The 17,615-nt window shown below is 35.9% G+C and overlaps 1 protein-coding gene across 1 annotated transcript in view; it reads left to right on the top strand.

Moving 5' to 3' along the window:
- The window catches only part of LOC123665841, a 35,124-nt gene continuing 17,509 nt past the window's right edge, over positions 1-17,615 (top strand). Inside the window, exon 1 of the mRNA XM_045600074.1 lies at positions 1-305. The gene's annotated coding sequence lies outside the window, so the exon portion shown is untranslated. The remainder of the gene's footprint in view (positions 306-17,615) is intronic.

Genomic DNA, 17,615 nt, shown 5'->3' with positions numbered 1-17,615 from the left:
TCGGCATTCCGCGACGCGCGGCGACTGGCGCAGTCGCTGAGAAACGTCACAAAATATAAATAAACCTACGTAAAACCATCGCTAACATGGATTTATACAATTAAATAACCTTATAGTTAAACAATCAACCGCTTTAGTAACTAGTGTTGTGCTGTTTGTGATTGAAAAAAAGTTTTCAAGTGCGTTTTCCATAAGCGAAACTCCTTGCTGCAACGACCTACTTGGTCTGAATTGTGACGTCACAGTGTTTATTTTTTTCTTTTGGGCATTATTTTAAGTTTTTATAAGTTAATTACAAACGATTTGTAAGTAAATATGAATAATAAAAGTGTTTATAATGCGTTCAACAAATTAAATTAGCTAATCTTATTAATTAAATTAGGAAATCGTCGTCAGAATTAATTAATTTTTTGCTAAATTTTCGGTTAAATTTTTTTCTATATCAATCAATAAGGATGTGAAAGTTGATACGTTTGTTACAGCCAAATAAAAAAAATAGAACCTGTTTGAATTGAATATTTATCTGTGATATAAATTTTAACAAGAATATCCAAAAAAGTATTCAATATTTCTCTATATTAAGTTGTACGTAATTAGTATCAAATTTAATGGCATACAAAATACCTTCAAATGACCTTCTTTTCTGTTTCACTCGCATAATATAGAATTTCTCTGACATTACTTGATTATTATTATAGATTAAACTTTAATTCAGGTATTATCTAAATCCAATTAAAATGTTTATTTTATAGTTAGAACATATATAACAATTAGACATACTGACCTCAGGACTATATAACACTATTAATTTATTTATTTCAAATATTGGTATAAATTAAGGATTATGTGAAATGAAAAGGATAAATAAATTTAATTCATCAATACTCAAGTATGACTTTTCACCATTGTGTCTCTAAAAGTTGTCCCTGTAAAGAACCAATCGCTCTTTTAGCGATAAGACCGCCTTTTGTACATGTCTATATTTTCTTTTACGGTGTAAAATTTTTCTCTGATAGTGTACAATAAAGAGTATTTGTATTGTATTGTATTGTATTGAACCAAGAATGATTACATGTTTACAAACAGACCTAAAACTAATATTTATATATGTATTAATAGAAATATCTGCTATAAGTATGTCTATTATGCAATTATAATATCTATAACATACACACACAGTCGTCTGTTCCTTCAGTAAGCAACTTAATGCTTGTGTTATAGGTAACAGCCGACTAGTATATTTTCTTTTTTATAAATATATATATTAATAATAGTTACATAAATAAATACATATATCAGACTCAGACTCGAGGCGGAAATCGAAGCCGCAACTCCCAGAACAGAAAGCAGAGTTGCGGCAAATTGCACAAACAGACTTGTTCTATTCTCGTCCCGCTAGTAAAATTCAAACCTGCAACCTAAGGTGTCAGGGCCACTTATATTACCACAAGAAATATTAAAATTTAAACATATTAATAGTAATATAAGTAAACAAAAGATGAATTATATACGGAAATTAATAAATATTTTTGAACTTCTTTACACTTAACTTGGGGAGTAAGGTGGTGAATGCGTGACAAGAGCGTTATGAAAAGTAGTCGCTTAGACCGAATATAAAATCATCATATCAAAAATTTCGATCTAGCGGATACATCGTTCCATAGCATAATTGGCTACAGCATCGACACGGTCAGTCGGAGATGCAGGTTCGATCCCCGCTGGAATGGTCGATTTTTGATTTGATATTAAAGAGTGTTTATAAAAAGTATGATCGGGCGAGGCAAACTGAAGTTGAGAGGGATATATATGTTAGTGAGGATAGAAAGAGAGAGAGTTATGTTTCGTATATTACAGTAGGGCTAATTAAAGAAGTCTTACTTCACTCGTGCGGTCCTTTTTTCACTCTCGTTTTTTTTTTTTTATTGTCAGAACAAGGTTTTTATGAAGAAAATTTGAAGCACAATGATAAATTAACAATAAAAAACTAAATCAATATGAATTTGGTCGCCTGTTAGTCAATAATAAAATTTTGCTATAAATTTCTTGACACAAAACGGCAGGTTTTACAAAATGTTGTCCTTGATACAACCTTATGTAGCCTTTATGAGTGTATATAGCTTAGCTAACGTCACCCGCGTCTAATTACGGCTAATTATCCTTATTTCATCATTATGAGTCACTACACAATGTTTTATAGATTCTTCAGTGACAAAAAGTCTATGGGCCTGTTGCACCAGTTGTGGTTAACGCTATCTGACGGATTACGGTATCAGAAAGATTTTTTTGATATATTTATTCATCTTTATTATTTTTTTCCACTGCAGTTGTAGTTAATAATTGAGGAGAAAAAGTTAATCAATTATATGTAAATCCTTTTCCTACATGGAGATAGAGGCCTATGCCCAGCCGTGGGTCATTACAGGCTGAAGCATAGGTCCTCCAATTTCTAATAACCTATTCTAGAACGTATTGTATCAGAAGTTTTGACTGGGTAGATTGATTTTTATATTTTTTTTTAATCCGAAGGTCTGGTCCCATTTAAAAATTGAGATTTGACAAGTACAATTTCGAGTTATATCTAATAATGCGTATTTACTTGACTATTTTTTTGTTGACCTACGTTATATTATACCGCGTAATTTTTCACTGGGTGTACCAATTTTGATGATTCTAGTTTTATTCGAAAGCTAATGCTTGTCTTGTGGTCCCATTTAAATTTGATCGAGATCCTAGACTATTTTTTTCAGTAATCTTTGATAACGCGTATATACTCTACTATTTTTTCGTCTACTTACGTTGTTTACTCGTCGATGTTACTGAAGTCGGTTTTTTTTTTCGTTTGCGAGCAAACACAATTACTTTTTAAATCAATATGGACATTATGTACAAGTTATCTGTTATAATAACTCTGTTGAAAGTTTATTAAGCTTGACTCATAAATAAAGGGATTGTAGCCAATTGTCTGTTGACATCAATGAGTTAATGTGAGGGTGGGGTCCGACTGCCGCTACTTTATATAAGCATACTAGCTGACCCGGCAAACGTTGTCTTGCCGCTAAACGCTATTAAAAAATAAAGGTTAGAAGGTTGAAAATTTAGGATTGTACTCAACAACACGTGGTAATTATGCTGTTAAAATGTAGCTTATATGACACGTTCGTAGATTTACCATAGCAGCGCCATCTATTGATTACTTACTCAACCCAGTCGAAAGGTATCGACATCTGTTAGAATCATTTGGAGTTAACAGATAATTGTGAGTGTCAAATAATAACAGACAAATAATTAGCAATAAATTAAAATTGCGACTATAATTTGAGATTTAAACTATCCTATCTCTCAAGTTGGATTGGTGCGAATTTTATTAAAATTGGTTAAGTGGTTTAGGAGTCCATTGAGGACAAACATTGTGACACGAGATTTATATATATTAAGATATATCTGGCTTTCAATAGCATTTATGGATTTTTATATAGCTACTTAGTGGTCGCCCAGTGGTCGAAATTCGACCATAATTAATTTAAATTATAAGTTTCAACATTATTAAGGTTCTGTTGTCAAAGACTTCTGTAATAATAAACAAAAGAGTATATTTGCGTGTGTGTGTCAAATACATGGTAGTGTGTGTATTTAAAAAAAAAAATTAGTATTCTGCACTCTCATACTCCTCCGTCCGCGCAATTTTCGTAAAATGCGGTTCCTACAAAGTTTTGGTTCACGTATTATATTGTATACATAATTTTGGAATTTTTGTTATCATCATTACAGCCTATACAGTCCACTGCTGGACATAGGCCTCCACAAGTTTACGCCAAAAATAACGTGAACTCATGTGTTTTGCCCATAGTCACCACGCTGGGCAGGCGGGTTGGTGACCGCAGTACTGGCTTTGTCGCACCGAAGACGCTGCTGCCCGTCTTCGGCCTGTGTATTTCAAAGCCAGCAGTTGGATGGTTATCCCGCCATCGGTCGGCTTCTTAAGTTCCAAGGTGGTTGTGGAACCTTGTTATCCCTTAGTCGCCTCTTACGACACCCACGGGAAGAGAGGGGGTGGCTAAATTCCTTAGTGCCGTAGCCACACAGTACATTTTGTTATAAATAAGAAAAACTCCAAAATTAGATTATAAATAAATACACACACACACACGGTTGTCTATTAATAAATAAATAAAAAATATAAAAATTGTTTATTTCAGATTGAACATCCATAGCGTTTTACTGTGTTAGGAACAATATTTAATTATAAAGTATATTAGTTACTAGCGACCCGCCTCGGCTTCGCACTGGCTTGTGGCTGTTGCGCTGCCGGTTGCGGGTTCGTTCCACGCACATGAAAAACATTTGTACTGGCCATACAGATGTTTGCTGTGGTCTGGGTGATTGCAGTCCTTGTGGGTCTCCTCGCTGTGCCTCGGAGAGCACGTTATGTCGTCGGCCCCGGTTATTATCATGTACACCTGATAGCGATCGTTAATCATAGTAGGGAATGGGGTGAAAGAGGCTTAAGAGGCCCACCAGTGTGATATTACAGGATGAAGCGATTTTTTTTTTAAAATATAATATATCTAATTGTTAGTAAAATGAAAGTAAAAATAAGGTCGAAAATGATGTTTTAATTTCATAAATTTATTTATAGGTGTAAGTTTGCAAAGTATGTGACGCTCTACGTGGTCTCGTAAATGTGATTAGCTGTGACAAGGACCGGGGGGAGGGGGGGTTTAATCGAAAAATCGTGAAATTCGTGTGACGTTATTTATGGATGGACTTTCTTTAAAATATTATTATATATATAGAAATGCCTATATGAGCCATATTAGTTATGTTTACGGTTTTATTTGTTCTGTTCTTGACTCGAAACTATAGTGTTACATTACACGTCTGCGGTTTTGAGGTGAGCAATATATTTTTACCGACTTTCAAAAAGGGGGAGGTTCTTAATTCGAATGGTTTTGAAGTTATACTCCTTTTTGGCGCGTTAGGGAAAAATGATGAGATGAAATGAAGAGATAGCCAGTCCGCGAAGAAGAAGTTAGCTAGGCAATGAAGTATAACTTCTTACGTGCGTACATAAGTACACACACTTTTTTTAATGTATGTTATCACACATTTTTTTTACTAGGTGGGCCCCGATTTCGATGATTTTTAACCGACTTCCAAAAAAGGAGGAGGTTCTCAATTCGACTGTATTTTTTTTTTTTTAATGTATGTTACATCAGAACTTTTGACCGTGTGGACCGATTTCGACAATTTTTATAATCGAAAGGTGGTGTGTGCCAATTGGTCCCATTTAAATTTATTTGAGATCTAACAACTACTTATCGAGCTATATCTAATAATGCGTTTTTACTTGACGCTTTTTTCGTCGACCTACGTTGTATTATACCGCATAACTTTCTACTGGATGTACCGATTTTGATAATTCTTTTTTTTGTTGGAAAAGGGATATCCCTAGTTTGGTACCATGATAAGGAAACCAGGATCTGATGATGAGATCCCAGAGAAATCGAGGGAAACTCTCGAAAATCCGCAATAACTTTTTATTGGGTGTACCGATTTTGATAATTTTTAATTTGATCGAAAGCTGATGTTCATCATGTGGTCACATATAAATTTTATTGAGATCTGATAACTACTTTTTGAGTAATCTTTGATAACGCGTAGTTACTTGACTATTTTTACGTCGTTCGTTTTTTTTATTATTACATTATATAATTATTTTTTGTGGATAACTATTTTACTAAAGCTTGACTATTTTTTCGTTTACCTACGTTGTATTACCTGTCATTGTTGTCTTTTCACCTTTGGATGACATAAATATGTATGAATTGTTTATATTTATATATGAGTATACGTTTATGTATGTGTGTAAGCATATGTATATATGTATGTATAATTTTATAATCTATTGTGGTGTATTCTACTTTCTATAACAATTATTTGTAACCGCTTCCTAACCGCTTTTCTATGCGCTTTCCTATATCCAAAGGTTGTCTGGAAGAAATCGCTCTTCTACCGATAAGACCGCCTTTGTACATCTTCCTCTAATTGTACTACTTTTGTTTGTATCTTTTAATGGTGTGAAATACAGAATATTATTATTATTATTATTATTATTATTATTGTAATCGAAGTCACTTTTATTTTCGTTTGCAAGCAAACACAATTATAACCAACTAAGAAAAAAAGATGAGATGTTGTTTAACTGAACACTGATTTTATAATTTTACCAGTTAACTTGCCCTCATATATTTTTTTTTGTCGTAATTTTTTCATTATTATATATTTTAAAGTTCTTTTAAATCTTTCCAGAAAACACAAAAAAAAATACAAATCGGTGTTGTCATTAGACGTTTCATTTTTACTCACAGATTAAATAATTGTATTTGCTCGCAAATGAAAAAAAAAAAACAATTTCAATTGACAATAAGTAAGACAATGTAAGGAAGTCGAAAAAATAATCAAATAGATGCGATTTTTAGGGACTAGCTGTACCCACGCGGCTTTACCTGCGTTGATTTGAAAAAAAAAAAGGTTTTCGTTTCGTTTTTTAATGATTTTAATAGTTATTCTGCTATACGGGACGAAGAAAAAATACAATGCATCAAAAACCATGAAAATCGGTGTTGCCGTTCTCGAGTTATAAGTGTTCGAACATACCCGACTTTATTTTATATATTTAAGATTACTCGAAAAGTACTTTACATCAGATTTCGATTGAATTTTAATGGGGACACCACATGACTTCTAACTGAGGTGTGGCAGCAGGAATTTTCTGCTCAAAATATGGAGTAGGCCTACTGGGGTAGTGCCTCGACCTTACAGAAGATCACAGCTAAATAATACTGTTTTCAAGCAGTATTGTTGGTGAGGAAGGTGACCAGAGTTCCTGGTGGGATTTGGGGATAGGGTCGACAACGCGCTTGCGATCAGGTGAGCTGTAGGTACGCTTGTTGGCCGATCTAGTTATATAACAAAAAAAAAAAAAAAACATGAGAGGCACGAGCTTTCGATTTGGAAAACAATCGTCAAAACAAAGCAGCGGTAAAAAGAAAGTAATGCATAAAATAAAAAATGCACACGAATTAAACACTTCCATCTTTATTTGAAGTAATTTAAAAACGAAAAATTCAACTTTTACTGCAAACGAACAATAATTATGAATATTAGTATAGGATTACTCGAGTGTCTGGTGTCGTGTTGCAACGACCTTGAGACGCTCGGTCGATAGGCCTTATTACCTAACCTATACATAATACGACCTAACATTGTGTTCTACGTGCCCGACGTTGGTTGAAACTTTTACGATGGAAAATATGTCTTCTATCAATAATGATCTATATATATATATATATCTTATACATAAAATTCTCGTGTCAGAATGTTAGTTACAATACTCCTCCGAAACGGCTGGACCGATTTTTATGAAATTTTGTCTGCATATCGGGTAGGTCTGAGAATCGGTCAACATCTATTTTTCATACGCCTAAGTTATAAGGGGGGGGATTAAGGGGGTTAATAACATATATGGCAAAACACCGTTTGCGGTGTCAGCTAGTATTCTTATGAATCTGTAACACATCTTGTTGTTTTTCTATTCTGATATTGTTAAGAATAAAAAAAATGACTTGAAAAAAAAAACTCCTCCGTCCTCAATTCGACTCTATTTTTGAAGTAAAACCTCTTTACGCAAGCTTGACTTGGGGTGTAAGCTGGTGAATGCGTGACGAGAGCGTTACGAAAAGTGTGATCGGCCGATGCGAACGGAAGTTTAGAGGGAGATATAAGTTAGTGAAGATAGACAGTTTTAATTAAAAGTCGTGTGGTCAATTTGACACGTAACTATCTAATACTTATCACCAGCTATATATGTAGTCTAGTAATACTGTTACCACACGTTCTGAAAGCTAATAACTTGATTCGCTCGAGAGGTCTCCATCAAGGGCGTTTGAAATTGAGTTTGCCTGTGCACTAGATGCGTTGCCCGGTTTCGTGATTTTACATGATTAACTAGATGTGCCCCGCGGCTGTACACGCGTCAACTTGAGGATAAAAAAAAGCCAATAGCCTCCCTTGGTAAGTTCCTCGGAGTTTTCAATGTTTTGTCAATTCATTCATTCATTCATGTCAACAAAAGGTTCATATTTATAACTGAGGTTAGGGCACAGCACGAAATTTCCTGCTCAAAATCTGGAGCAGCCGGGCCGTTCCAGATTTTAATATTGTTGTTTCAATTTTTTTTTTTTTTTTTTTTTTTTTTTTTTTTTTTTTTTTTTTTTTTTTTTTTTTTTATTCCTAATCCTCCGATATAGGGGTCGGAGCCGGTTTTTTCTTGTTTCTCTTTCATACCAGTTCTCGCGTTTATTCTTCTCGCACTTTCATTCCTCATACCTTATCTTTCTAGCATTCATCACCTTTCTCACACAGGGTGGGTTCCCTCTACTTTTAAGGCCTACTTAGTAACCGCTTTTTATTTCCATGTACACAGGGTAAATAATTTAACACATTTATTTATAATAATTTTTCTTTTTACAAAATGGTTCTGTCTTTTTTATTTTAAATGCTTTACAATTTGCTATGATGATAGTCATCATCACCATTACAAAGTATGCTAATTTCTTGTTTTATCTTATATATTACATCGGGTCTATCCAATTTGTTCCACATTAACGTTTCGAATATTCTATACTTTCTTAGTATCTTACATAAAACATTAGAACTTACTACTTTATCTATTTTATAATTTTTTATGCAAGGTTTTTTAATTTATTCAGCCTACATTAAACAATTTTTATTTTCTTACGTAATCCTAACATACCTAATTTATTAATTTATACAACAATTGTCTTACTTTATTCAGCCTACTACTTAACAATTTCATTGACATCAATTTACTAGTTTATACAAATTTTTTAATTTGTTCATCCTACTTCATAACTGATTTTTAAAAACTTTAAGAATTTACTAACTTAGCAAATTAGTTATTTTATAATACCAGTCTTACTATAAATATAGAATTATTAAAAACAATACAATATTTTTCCATATTCGATCTACTTTTTAACAATTCAGTATCCTGTTTATCCTAATTATTCTACTTAGTGCTATGCTAACGAAATATATACTTATTATATAAACTTAGCATATTTGCCTATCTTCCTGTTAAGGAGCAAGTCATTTTCCAACATCTATAGTTTTAGGATAAAATGGAAAAGATATTCCCGATTTAACCCTATGTTGTTATCCTTGTGCCCAACGCGGAAGTACCGCACATGCAACAGTGGCCGCGCATTTCCCACTTGCTCTGCGAGAATCTTGTTCTGCATCAAACATACAAGTTTCCTCCAAGGCCAAGACTCCCGCAGATCGTCCCGCGCGCGTCTCGCCAAGGGAATGAGGACTTTCATTTTGCATGCCTCTGTACCGGCCGTCGCACCCTTAGCAGTACGCGACCGATGATCGCGCCAACTCGTCCCATTTCCTCCTAATTGGGCAGGAACTGTCGAACGCATTATGCTCTACGTTTTCGAGCTTCGCCCTCCTACAGTTCCTGCACGAGGGAGGGACGGAGGACGCGACATCGACACACTCCACCTTCAAGTGCGGGCCGCCACAGTGGCTACAAGCGTCCACCGATTCAGCGCAGTACCTCTTACTATGGCCGTACCCTAGACACCGCGCACACTGGACCAGCGGCGACTGGTCCTCAGCCCTCACCCTCTGAAGGTCTATGTGAGCATACCCTTTTTGGGTAATTCTGCTCCAGAGAGTGGGCGAGGTTTCCAAGACCACATGGGTCGTATGCGGGTTCCTCGTCTTCTTTCGGAAGCGGACCCTAGCCCTGCTGGTCTCCTGGTCGAGGCCATCGAACAACTCCCGATTCTGGTTTCTCAGGGCCTTCAATATGTCCTCGTCAGTATGGACTGATATGACGCCCCTCAAAACCAGAAGCGGGTCCCTGTTGCTGACCTCCTCGACCAGGAGACCCTTACCTTTCTCTTCAACTCTCATTCGTGCTTTGTTCCTCTCTTCTTTCGTACTAAAGGCCATCACTATTTTCCTATCCTTGGCCTTGCGCACCTTCTCAACTCTAACCCACCCCTCTTTGGCCTCCATTGTCTCCCTTAGCTGGGTGAGGACCTCCTCTCCCGTCAATTCTTCATTTGCCGACGAGACCACCAGCGAGTGTGAGGCAACCAGTCTCTTCGGCGGTGACCTGGCCGCCGCAACACTCGCGTAGGTTCTCTGCTCGACTACAGCTTCCTCCTGTTTGGTCAGTCTGTCCTGCAGGTCTTTGAGACGTTGTCCATTCTCAATCAGGAGGCGTGTATGTTCCTCTAGTTTCCGGCTCAGCGTGGAGTCGAGGGCTGCTACTGGTGCGGTGTCGGCAACCGATGTCGTCGGCGAAAGGCCACGCGGCGAGTGCTCCCTGCTGGGGTTGAGTACCCTCACCTTCATTGCGTTTATTACCTCGAGCTCCGCCTCACTCGCCACAAGCATCTCATAGAGTCCGTCAACGGCTTCAGAGATTACCTGCTTGTATTCGCGTTTGAGGTATTTGGAGCCTCTTGTCGCCACCGCACACTTGTGGACCAACTCATCGGCGGCTTCGATCCTTGTAGACTTTCTAGTGTCCTCAATTGATTGACGAGGCAAGCGGTGGGGACTGCAGAGTACACCTGCTTGCGGCGACTCTGGAGCCCCCAACGCCCCCGCCTTGTCCTTACTGTACGTAGGAGTAGGCCCTTTGACAGGGCCCGTCCGTAGCGAAAGCCTCGCAGATGCCCCGTCCGTTGATCTCCTAGTGGTCTTCGCGGGTTTCGCAGGCTGGGCCGGTCTGACCTTACTTTGGGGGGGGCTGCGCAAACCAAACATATCGGAGGTGCGTCAAGTAGGTCAAAAGAATGCTGTAAATTAAAATAAGATAAAATAAAGTAAAAATAAAAATATAAAAATTGTCCAATTTTAGTTATAAACAATTAAAATTGTTAAGAGTTCTATATTTTTGCAAGAACGGTCTGTTTACGACCGCTCCCCAATCAAGAAGACAGGCAAATATGCCCCGGTTCCTATACAACTAAAGCTAAACTTAAAAATAGGAAAATGTAGAGAAAACTCTACCTTTTCAAGTCGGACTCTAGGTAGAGTCACTGCGCACGGTCAGTTGTAGAGCCCTTTAGGAGGGCTTGTCAGGAGTGAAAACCGCGTCGCGCTACGACCAGCGGTTGCCGAGATATTGAGCCTCAAAGTTTTTCAATATGGCGTCCGCGCAATCTGTCTAAATCTAGATCTATTTTAAAAATTTATATCTCGGGAACGGCTGATCGCAGAACAATGTGCGACGGCTCCCCGTGCTGGCCCCTTCAAGATCTATCCAAAACCACCCCTTAAAACCCAATCGGGGGTTCGGCTCTATATAGAGCCTTAAAACTATTCCTCTAATTGTGGCTTACTTAGTAGCGAAAACCGCGTCTCGCTACGACCTATGGGGCCGGAGTTATTAAAATTTTTTAATTTTCAAAATGGCCGTCAAAATGGCCGCCAATATGGCAGCCACTTACAAAGACTTTTCTAAACTTCGCTATTTTAGGCCGAAAATACCCGTGATTGGGCTCGTTTTAAAAGTCTTTTTGAGATCTGTAAGTACGGTTAAGAATATTATTTTTTACATCAACCCCCGATTTTTGGGGTGCGAAAGACACACTTTTTTATTATATAATTCAATTTAAAAAATATTAGGAATAGTCTTAAAATTCCACAAAAAATTATGTACCTTAAACTAATTATTTACAATTTTTCAGGCAGGGCACCGGCGAGATTGGACTAAGGGTTGCACCCCACGTGCACACCCCTAATTTTCAAAAAAATTTTACACCAAAACTACCGAACCGAAAAATTTTAAATTTTTCACAAAGCTAGACTTTGATAAATTCTATTTAAAAACACAAAAATATGGGGGGGTCGTCGCTTTACTTTTTTTAATAATAAATTTTGAAATTTTGAAAAATTTTAAAAATCGAATTTCGCCGGAACCACTAACCGTAGAGAAATGAGCGAAGCGCCGTTGAGCTGGTTTCGTTGAGCCGCATCCGATGAGGTAATAAGCTTCCCCCTCGCCCCGCTGGATCCACAAACACGTGACCACGTGGTCGAAGGTTTTTCTTTAATAATTCCGCGAGTTTCCACCGGAAAAATCCGACTCGCGTGTCAAATTGTGGGGCTTAATAAGCCCCGTCTGATGGCACAAAAATATCGATAAGTTATCGATCTCCTTTCCGCAGCGTTTTCGTTTAAAGTTTTTCAAATCACAGTTTTTCACAGTTTTTTCAGTTTTAAAAATACTTTTCACAGTTTTCCACAAAAACAAATTACACCAACTTGTAGAGCGCACGAAGGCGCAACTTTTGATATATAGCACTTTACTTTTCGTTACGAAAAAACTACTTTTTTAGATTTTTAAAACTTTAAAAGTGACGGAGCGGCTTCGAAACTAGTAAATCGTCACATACTCCCAAGAAGACATTCAATTATTTTTATTAACCGACTTCCAAAAAAGGAGGAGGTTCTCAATTCGACTGTATTTTTTTTTTATGTATGTTACATCAGAACTTTTGACCGGGTAGACCGATTTCGACAAATTTTGTTCTAATCGAAAGGTGGTGTGTGCCCATTTAAATTTATTTGAGATCTAACAACTACTTTTCGAGTTATATCTAATAATGCGTTTTTACTTGACGCTTTTTTCGTCGACCTACGTTGTATTATACCGCATAACTTTCTACTGGATGTACCGATTTTGATAATTCTTTTTTTGTGATAAGGAAACCAGGATCTGATGATGGGATCCCAGAGAAATCGAGGGAAACTCTCGAAAATCCGTAATAACTTTTTACTGGGTATACCGATTTTGATAATTTTTAATTTAATCGAAAGCTGATGTTTATCATGTGGTCATCTATAAATTTTATTGAGACCTGATAACTGCTTTTTGAGTAATCTTTGATAACGCGTAGTTGCTTGACTATTTTTTCGTCGATCTACGTTGTATTACTTGTCGATGTAATTGAAGTCGGTTTTTTTTTCGTTTGCGAGCAAACACAATTATAACATTTATCTATATCTATACAAATAAATAAAAACTGTAATATTAAAATAAATTTTTACTAAATGCATATGGATACACGGTATACACGGTACATATACCAAAATAACATTTTTTACAATTTTTGGTGATTTTTTTAAATCGCAAAACCGGTGCCCGTCGTGTGTATCCATTTTTAACCGACTTCCAAAAAAAGGAGGAGGTTCTCAATTCGCCTGTATTTTTTTTTTATGTATGTTACCTCAGAACTTTTGACCGGGTGGACCGATTTCGACAATTTTTTTTTAATCGAAAGGTGGTGTGTGTCAATTGGTCCCATTTAAATTTATTTGAGATGTAACAACTACTTTTCGAGTTATATCTAATAATGCGTTTTTACTTGACGCTTTTTTCGTCGACCTACGTTGTATTATACCGCATAACTTTCTACTGGATGTACTGATTTTGATAATTCTTTTTTTGTTGGAAAGGGGATATCCTTAGTTTGGTACCATGATAAGGAAACCAGGATCTGATGATGGGATCCCAGAGAAATCGAGGGAAGCTCGAAAATCCGCAATAGCTTTTTACTGGGTGTACCGATTTTGACTATTTTTTCGTCGATCTACGTTGTATTACTCGTCGATGAAATTGAAGTCGGTTTTTTTTTCGTTTGTGAGCAAACACAATTATAATTTGATCAAGATCAGATAATTAGTTTTTGAGTTATCCATATATTAATACGTGAAGCAAAAACTTTATACCCCTTTTTTACGAAAATTGCGCGGACGGAGAAGTAGAAAATTTCGCACACTTATAGTTTATATAGAGAAGGAGCGCAGAATGGTAATAATTTTTTAACTATGCATAAAAATACATTACACACACTACCGTGTATTTAACACACACACACGCATATATACTCTTTTGTTTATTATTACAGAAGTATAGTCTTTGACGACAGAACCTTAATAATGCTGAAACTTATAATTTAAATTAATTATGGTCGAATTTCGACCACCGGGCGACCACTAGCCTCTAATGATGTGTATTTAATTGACTCACGTTGTAAACTGAACACGGTTTTTTTTTATCGTGAATAAACCCAAATATTCCTACAGAGACAGACATTAAAGACAAATTATAGTTTGGTTAGTTCTAAAGTTTGTGTAAAATAGGTCACGAGAGTATGTTTTGGCAAATGGAAGCTATAAAAGAGAATTCTACATCGAGTTGGCACTAATGTCTAGGTCTCAATTATGTAGCCTAGATGCATCCGTTGAAAGCTGGAAACGCTGTGGGTTAAGTTGAAGACATGTTTGTTTCATTACAAAGGAGGTTATATCTCAATTCGACCGTATATATATTTTTATTTATTTATAGGATACTAGCTGACCCGGCAAACGTTGTCTTGCCGCTAAACGCTATTTAAAAATAGGGGTTGATGGTAGAGAGTTGAAAATTTAGGGTTGTATGTATTTTTTAATGTTGTATCATAAAAAAATAGAAATTAATAATTTTGTCTAAAAAATAAAAAAAAATATGTAGGGGTGGACTACCCCTAACATTTAGGGGGATGAAAAATAGATGTTGGCCGATTCTCATAGATACCGGATAAGCACAAAAAATTTCATCAAAATCGGTCAAGCCGTTTCGGAGGAGTATGGCAACGAAAACTGTGACACGAGAATTTTATATATTATTAGATAACCTCCATATCTCAATTCGACCTTATATATATTTTTATTTATTTATATATATTTTATTTAAAAAAATTATACGTACAAAACATTATTCTCTAATATATAAAATTCTCGTGTCATGGTGTTAAACATTAAACTCCTCCGAAACGGCTCGACCGATTTTAATAAAACTTTGTGGGCATATCGGGTAGGTCTGAGAATCGGCCAACGTCTATTTTTCATACCCCTAAGTTATAGGGGGGGAGGGATTAAGCGGGTTAATAACATATATGGCAAAGAAACGTTTGCGGGGTCAGCTAGTACATAATATATTTGTCATGAAGACTCACTTATAATGGGTGTGCTTAGGTATATAAGAGATTTCTCCCAGCACACCCAAAAAGGAACGGTTACAGAGACGCGCAATAAATAATAATAATAATAAAGCGTTATTTAATCCCATACAAAAATTCTTCAACAAATTAAATAAATTTTAACAAATTTAATAAATTAAATCAAATCAAATGAAATAAAATTAAACTAAATTAAATTAAACGAAATTAAAATAATCAAATTAAACGAATTAAACAAAATTAAATTAAACAAATGAAAAAAAAAAAACTTAAATTTAATTAAATTAAACGCAATAAATAAGAAACATTAAATCATTGAAATATATATACATATACACGAACATTATTGTGTGTGTTCGCGGATAACTTCATCGTTTATTATGATTGATTCTTTGTTGAAAAGGAGATATCCCAAGGGGTGGTACCATGATAAGGAAACCAGGATATGATGATGGCATCTAAGAGAAATCGAGGGGTATCTTCGAAAATCGTAGTGACCGAGTGGATTGAAAAGCACTTTGAGTCGTCATTTTACGAATTATAATTTATTGTATCGGTCTTAATTTAATTTTTTTTAACACAATACTGCTTGAAAACAGTGTTATTTTGCTGTGATCTTCTGTAAGGTCGAGGTACTACCCCAGTCGGGCTGCTCCATATTTTGAGCAGGAAATTTCCTACTGTGCCCTACCTCAGCTAAGTTCAAATAATCTTTAAGTATTCAGAACCTTTATGGAAATTTATTCGCAATTAACTTTATATTTAACCCCTAAAAATGTTCTATTAAATATTAGAAAACTTAGGAAAAAAAAAAAATAGCTGAAAATATGCCAAGTTTTCTATTTTAATTTATATAGATGATAGATTTAGCGTTAAGTTCAGATGTTACTGATAATTTTATTATCTGGTAGATAAGCTATCAGAGACTTAACAGCCGTAAATACAACAGCTTTTTAGGGTGTGTCATTATGCCTTAACTACAACTAATAGTATTCACATGTTGTGAATAAAAATATCAGGCTGATAAATTGATAAGTTGGAGTTGATAGTGAAACAGGAGAAATAGGCAAATCAAAAACTTTTATATTTTAGATACCGCTACGTTAGACCAACTAACCATCACTCACTTCTCAACCATCCAGCACTTTAACAGCGACTATTGAAACAGGCCCTTAATCATCATACATTCTTAAAATCACTTCTCGAAAAAAAATCTAGGCGCATTAAACGCTACCTCTAATGACGTAGGCGGTTTAACAGCATGAAGTGTACGTTATGACACTCGACGGTGCTGTGAACTTTGCCGCGGGCGTCACATTCGCACGTCGAGTGTTCGACGCTAGTGGAAATGATTTGATGTTTTAACCGACTTTAAAAAAAAGAATACTTAATTCAATAATAATCAAAATTAAATATGTTTTTATTCAAGTGGGACTGAAAAGCACTTAGAATCATCATTTTACGAATTATAATTAATTTATTGTATCGGTCATAAGTAAATTTTTTTTATTGTGAAACTACCGTCGCTCGGACTGTAGTTTCTGCTGAAAAGAATCGGCAATAAAGAGTGACTGCGGAGTTTCTTGCCGATTCTCCTCTGCGGAATCTACATTCCGAATCGGTGGTAGCTTCACTTTTAAAAATAATAATCACTTAAAAAAAATAATTTGTAAAATGACTTTTGAAAAGTGCTTTTGAAGCCTATTTGAATAGAGTTACTTTTGATTTTGATTTGGGTTTATATAGTGGTGTTTTTAGTGTCGAAGTTTCATATATATATATATATTTTTTATGTATCGCTTCAGCCTGTAATATCCCACTACTGGGCATAGGCCTCTTTCCCCATGTAGGAGAAGGATCAGAGCTTAATCCACCACGCTGCTCCAATTTTTATGTATGTTCCGGGATAACTTCGTCGTGTTATGACCCGATTTTGATAACTCTTTTTTTGTTGGAAAGGAGATATCCCAAATGTGATACCATGATAAGGAAACCAGGATCCGATGATGGAATCCCAGAGAATGATGACGACTAGAGCGTTTGTTAATTTCTTTCGTCTACTTACGTCGTATTACTTGTCGATGTAGTTCAAGTCGTTTTTTTTTGGTTTGCGAGCAAACACTATTATTATTTTATGTATATGTAAGTAATTTATAGTCGTAGGGATTGATGTTTGTTCCCCTTGCCTATTAGTTGAGAAAATGTGATTGGCTATAAAGACTTGGTGAACTTCGTACTGTCTCGTTTTTGTGAATTTTTTCATTTTCTTTTATACGGAACCCTGTCTGAAAGTAAAAGTGGAGATTGATTTTGAAAAAAAAAGCGAGTGCTTTTGACCACATGACTGAAGTCCAACTGCTTTAGTAATAGGCCTGCCTTGTATCTTAGATATACGGAACGTAACTGGCTATGAGAGAAAGGGAGAAAGAAAATATCTCCCTCTAAACTTCCGTTCGCCTCGGCCGATCACACTTTTCGTAACGCTCTCGTCACGCATTCACC

The sequence above is a fragment of the Melitaea cinxia genome, chromosome 25 (genome assembly GCF_905220565.1).
Source record: "Melitaea cinxia chromosome 25, ilMelCinx1.1, whole genome shotgun sequence".
Classification (NCBI taxonomy): domain Eukaryota; kingdom Metazoa; phylum Arthropoda; class Insecta; order Lepidoptera; family Nymphalidae; genus Melitaea; species Melitaea cinxia.
This window is presented reverse-complemented; position numbering and strand designations above follow the sequence as displayed.